This window comes from Pyrgilauda ruficollis, unplaced genomic scaffold, assembly GCF_017590135.1.
Source record: "Pyrgilauda ruficollis isolate IOZ18807 unplaced genomic scaffold, ASM1759013v1 scaffold17, whole genome shotgun sequence".
Lineage (NCBI taxonomy): Eukaryota > Metazoa > Chordata > Aves > Passeriformes > Passeridae > Pyrgilauda > Pyrgilauda ruficollis.
Window position 1 is genome coordinate 665690 of NW_024515875.1, and position 6000 is coordinate 671689.

Sequence of the window (6000 nt, forward strand, 5' to 3'; positions counted from 1 at the left end):
TGAGTGAACACACAGAAACATGCACACAAACTTAGAGCTCATTTCAAAACCTTTTCCTGCGAAATTGTTGTTTCTGTATTTTCAGAGAAAGGTTGACAGCACAGAGTAGGACAATTTTGAAGCATTCCTGAATTGAGCACAGAGTGCCAGATGACCCTCAACAATGAATTCCTGTCTAATCACTAGGCAAATACTTTACTAGGTCAGCAACTGTATTCTGCCAGCTTGCATCAGTCGTAAAGGAGACTTCCTCTCTCAAGCCATTCATCCTTGGTGTCGCTGCAGACAAATGAGAACTCTGAGCATTGTGTTCATTTTACAGCCTTGACACCTGACTGCAGTCACTACCAGTTCACCACAGAGATGTTTGCAGAGGACCCTGACCTGCTCTCAAATTATGACAAACCATGAGACACCACAAAACCTAATCTTCTGGATGACTATTACATGACAGTATAAAACCCTTATTGGCAAGGTACAAGAAGCCACATAACAACCACATACATGATTATCCCCTAGCATAACACAAAAATAAGAATTTCGGGATACTTAATGGATGGCAAATTACATTTGTTCCAAATAAGTCCAAATTTGTATCAATTAATATAAAAACTACAAGTTTTTAAATAAGCTCTGTATTTAATAAGCTACACCAATGAAAATGTGAAGGATTTAATTATGAGAAATACTAGTTGAATACATATCAAAAAACATTAACATATGCCTGCTCAGCATTGCATTGATTTTCAATTTTAATCTTGTAATTAAAAGTAAGAGAGAATACGAAGATAATTTGTGGGTTTGATTAACTCATGTGTAATCTTTTCCTTCCTTTTCACATTGCAAATATCTTGCTATAACCTCTCCAGTGCACAGGGAAAAAAAAAAAATCTCCTTTCTACTTTAGTTAAAAGCTACTTACTGGCATACTGTGAGAAAATGAATCTCTGAATCTTAGCTACAAATCTGTGCATTCCAAATCAGAACCAGTGGTAGTCCTCAAATGGATAAGATAAACTTCAAATTGATCAAAATGTCCTCTCACTCACAGTCACATACCTATGAAATTGGAAATATGTTCTGATCTTGCATGTGCCATTCTTATCTTTATAAGCAGATGTTGAACATACTTTTGCATAGATGAGCTTTAAAAAAGAATTCACAAACAGAGGAGATTTCCTACTTTGAGTGTGGAGTAAGAGAAACCATCAAAACTTACAAAGAAAAGAATACTACTTGGTAATACTACTCTTCAGACTGCAAAGGCAGAAAAGAATTACAGTACCACCATTTCTTAGTTTAATTTGATGAGAAAATGAAGAGACAGATGTGCAAAATAATTGGTTTTCAAAGCAGTCATGGTTTGTCCAAACCGAAGGGATCCCATTCTCATTACATGATGAAATCACTTTTCAATTAAAGCAGTGTATGCGCTTCCCTGTGGATCAAAGTTTCCCTAGCCAACTCAGGAAAGTACTCAAAGCTTCAAATTACTAGTGGGATGTGTCTTCCTTTGGACAGTATTAAAACAGCTAAATAGCTTGCATTCCCCTGTATAATTTATAACAACTCTGATAATACCGGGAGATTTGGTTTAGAAAATTTGGAACATAAAAGGGCATCAAAATCTCTCAGAAGTCTGCAAACAGAACTCCTGGAATGGTATAAAAATGTTACAGAATAACACAATGCACATTGGTTTTGCTACTGTACCAAATTACAACCCAGTCTTGGCTACTGGAATAATTTAGTAGGTGGAGATAAACATTTTGATTAACTACACATGGGTATACAGGCATACCTTTTGCATCAAGCCTTTCCTTTAACAGCAAAATATTCTGTCATCTGCCATGTCCCTAAAAATTTCTGGGCAATGATGAGTCAAAGTAGTTAAGGGGAAAAGCCCACAGCATCAGTGGTGTCGTGCAAGCAGTACAAACATGGAGTTAATCTACTGAATCAACTAATTCTTAAATCAGTATTCAAGATGTTGGCTCACCCTCACAGTGAACCAGTGACAAGGGAACAAGTGCTGCAAGTGTAGAGTGGTCCCAAAAACAGAGAAAAACAGCAGAAAGAAAGATGACCTCTTCATACTCCCAGGGTATGCTGAAACCAAAATTAGCTCAGTCTTGGGTCAGAGGCTTCTTCCCCCTGTTCCCCCACCCACCCTTTTCTTCTATAGGAGAACTGAAAAAAGTCAAACATGACATGGACTTAATTCGCAGAAATTCCTCAGGCATTGGTTATGCACTTTCCACAGATGTTAGCTGTTTTCAAATGGAAATTACAGTGTCAGACATCATTTTCTCAGAAAAACAGTTTTAAACTCTTTTGATCGGAAGAGATTTAGCTCAGTTTCACATGAGTCAGGGTGAACAATTTCTAGAAGGTCCCCTGGGAACAGCATTTGGATGCTAAAAGACAAAAGCTTTTCAAGCAACATGACAATAGAAAAACTAGAGGTATCTTCTGTGGTGTGCAAGCAGGGGAAGGGAATGGTGGGAAGAAGTGCACGAGGACTATAGGGATTTTCCAAAAGAGCATGTGAGAAAGCAGCCAATAAACTGACAAAGCGTACAGCATCACTTATTTCCCAAACAGCATTTAGTCTCTAAGGTACAAAAAGGGGTTTTTTTTAAGCTTTCAAAACAACTCACAAAGTTGCCAACTGTTACTCAATGCATTATCAAGTTAATGGAGGGAAGGGGTTGGGGTGGGGGAGACAGAGAAAGAGAGAGCTTTTATCTTCTCCAACACTGACCAAAAGAATGAAGTAAAAAGTAACAACTTCAGCATAGGTCAGGGTTCTCCCCTGCAGGGCAGTGCATGGCTGGATGAATATTAAAATCAGTACACAAAAATGTGCATGAAACAACTTGAGATCGCCATATTCAAAATTAGTATTACAAATATATCCATCTGGTTATGTGAGCCTAAGTTAGCCTTTATTTTTCATTCATCTTACCTTTTCCTTTCTAAAAAGGAAAAATTCTACTTAGTCACCAGCATGTCCCTTATATGCTCATGTTACAGCATTCATTTTATGCTTGCTCTGCTTTATTGATACAAAGACAATATCCTTTCTGTTGTATTATGAAATTTTTCTTACCATGCTTTTACCACTGTGATGAAGAAATTTACTATAGTAGGCAGATTTCTGTAAAGTAATACTTAAAATCATTAAACCAAAAAATTTTGAACATTCACCTTGAGGGTTGCCAAAAGTCAAAATAATCCTAACAAACTGCAACAAAGATGTCCTGGATTTAGAACACAACATTTAATTCCCTCTGCCTTCATCCAATGAATAACTGTCAAAACACTTGCAGTTCTGGCTTGAAACAACAAAGGCTTTTGCAAAGGAACTCTTCTCCTCTGACCATGCTCCACTTCACTCCTGTCTTTCAAAAAAATTGGGCAAACACATTATTTAAGACACTAAGTTCAAATGCTGAAAAATTCACAGGCATTCAGCAAGTTTTCAATCCACCTCACTATCCACTTATCTAACCCATAATTTGCCAGTTGGTCTATTAGGATTTCACAGGACACAGAAGGAATCCCAGACCATCCTGTGTTTTAAGTAGTGTCTGCAGTGCCCTTTGAAATGCAAAAGGAGTTAGAAGTAGCAGCTGAATTACTGAAAAGAGACTGTATTGATCTCTGGTGTGAATGTTGTTCCCTATTTCTTGATCCTTGTTACCCTTGTCTGATATTCATCTACAAAGATATTTGTGAGATTTCTGCTGATTTTTGTTTCTCTTTCTAGTTGAATTTTAAGGGCTAATCACAAATACACAGGACAACTATTGCTGTCTCAATATGCTTCTGTTGGGAACTTTTTTGATAGTCAAAAGAGAATGCCAATAAAGATGGGACCAAAACATGATCCTAATAGTCTTTATTACAGTAGTGTCTTTTTCTGTATCTGGAGCTTTTCTGTGTAACTACTTCTGATAGCATTTTAATAACATGAATACTATTAAATGCTTCTGAAAATAAAGTTTAAGTTATCTCTTAAGAAAGACCTTTGATAAGAGAATAGAAGAGTCTAGAAGAGGTTGCTGGAGTCTTGTAAGTTTATATATTTGTATATTTCTATATAAAGAGAAGGGGGTAATGCTGATTACATATTTACTGAAACACAATGGAACTGATGATCTAATCATGCCTAGATGTAAGGAAGGCGTCATCTCAGCAAAATAACTGAGTGTATGTCAGTCCATGGAGCCTGACAGAAGGAATCCATGGATGCTGAGAAAGCTGGCTGATGAATTTGCAAGACCACTCTTGAATATCTTTGAAATGTTGTGGTGATCAGGAGAGATTCCCCATGATCAGAAGAAATAAGAAATAAGAAGAATAACATTCTTCTTCAAGAAAGGCAAGAAGGAGGATCTAGGCAACAGAAGGCCAGTTCACAGCAAGGTGATGGAGGAATTAATCTTGGAAACAATTTCCGGATACACTAATGACCTTAGGAGTAGTAAACATGGATTTATAAAGGGGAAATCACGCTTAATAAGCCTAAAAATCTTCTTCAATGGTGATTAGCTGGGTGATAATCTTCCCTTAAATGAGGGAAGAGTGGTAGATGTCCACCTCAACTTTAGTAAGGTTTCGGACACTGTCTCCTGGGATTCCTTCCCCTCAGGTAAGTCCGAGCCTGAGGGACTGAATTTGCTGAGATGTTTGCTATTCATATTTTTTTCCCCTTTCTTAGAACAGCTGACTTTCTCTGCAGTACCAAGTTTCTGGCTGTAGAAACAGGTGTTGAAGTTTAAAATGCTGGCATTGTAAAATTACGGATTGTTGAGCAGTAACCTGCTTAAGGTTCCACGTTATTATCCTTCATGACTTACTGCATAAGCTTTATAGGTGATCAATAACCCTTCTCCTACCAGAGGGGGACACTACTGAGAAACTAGTGGTCAAGGGCAGGACCTGTCCCAAACTAATGTACAGGCTGTCCCCACATGCAGGCTCAGGAGAGCAAAGAGGACAGAGTGAATGGGTCTGCTGGCCTCAGTGTATTTCCAGAGCCTGCTGATTCCATGGTGGAGGGCTGACATGCACACAAATCCATAGCATCAGGGAAACATTACAGCACTGAGAACTTGTGGATCAAATACCTTGAACAGGTACCATATGGAGGAAAGTCAAAGCAGCAGATCTCTCCTTGGTGTTCAGATCAACTTACAGCTATACTCTGCTCTTCAATGCAAAGGAAGAAAAAAAATTAAGAAATAAAGACCACCATTTGGGACTCAAACAGTAACTGGACAGGACCTTTCCACTCAAGAAACCTTCATTAAAGGCTATGTCCGCTTTTACTGAAAATTGAAAATGATTTGCTATACACAAGAGGTATGACCAAATGATGTAATAGTCTCTTGTTGTCTTAGAGACCATATGACTGCCCATAGCAACTTTGATTTTGTTCATAAATGTTCTGCACACCAGTCCTGAAATCCAGTGTATGTTGTGACTAAGCTAGACAAATACCAGAAATACTTGTATGAGATTATACATACACATGACTCTTATGCAAGCTCCTTATGGGAACCAAAGGAGAATTTTGAAAATAAAAAAACCTAAAAGCAGTAACCATCCTGAGGAAATCTGATAGCAATGAAGGCAAGGCAGGGGTATCAGAATATTTGCTAGGAAACGAGCAATTTGTTTATACACACCCATCATTACATCAGCTGTTGCGCTGCAAATCACTATTAAAGAGTTTTGAGAAAAGTGGGTTTGTCCTTGACTGAGATGGTTCCAAGATTTATAAGGGCTTCCTGATTTCAAAACTGGTGCTCAGTAGCTCTGAAATCTGTGCATAAGAAAACCATGAATAGTAAGTCATGAGGTGTAATAATGGGAAACCTTAAGCGGGCTACTGCTCAACAATCCACAATTTTATAATTCCAGCATTTTAAACTTCAACACCGGTTTCTGCAGCCAGAACCTTGGTACTACAGAGAAAGGCTGTCAGCTGTT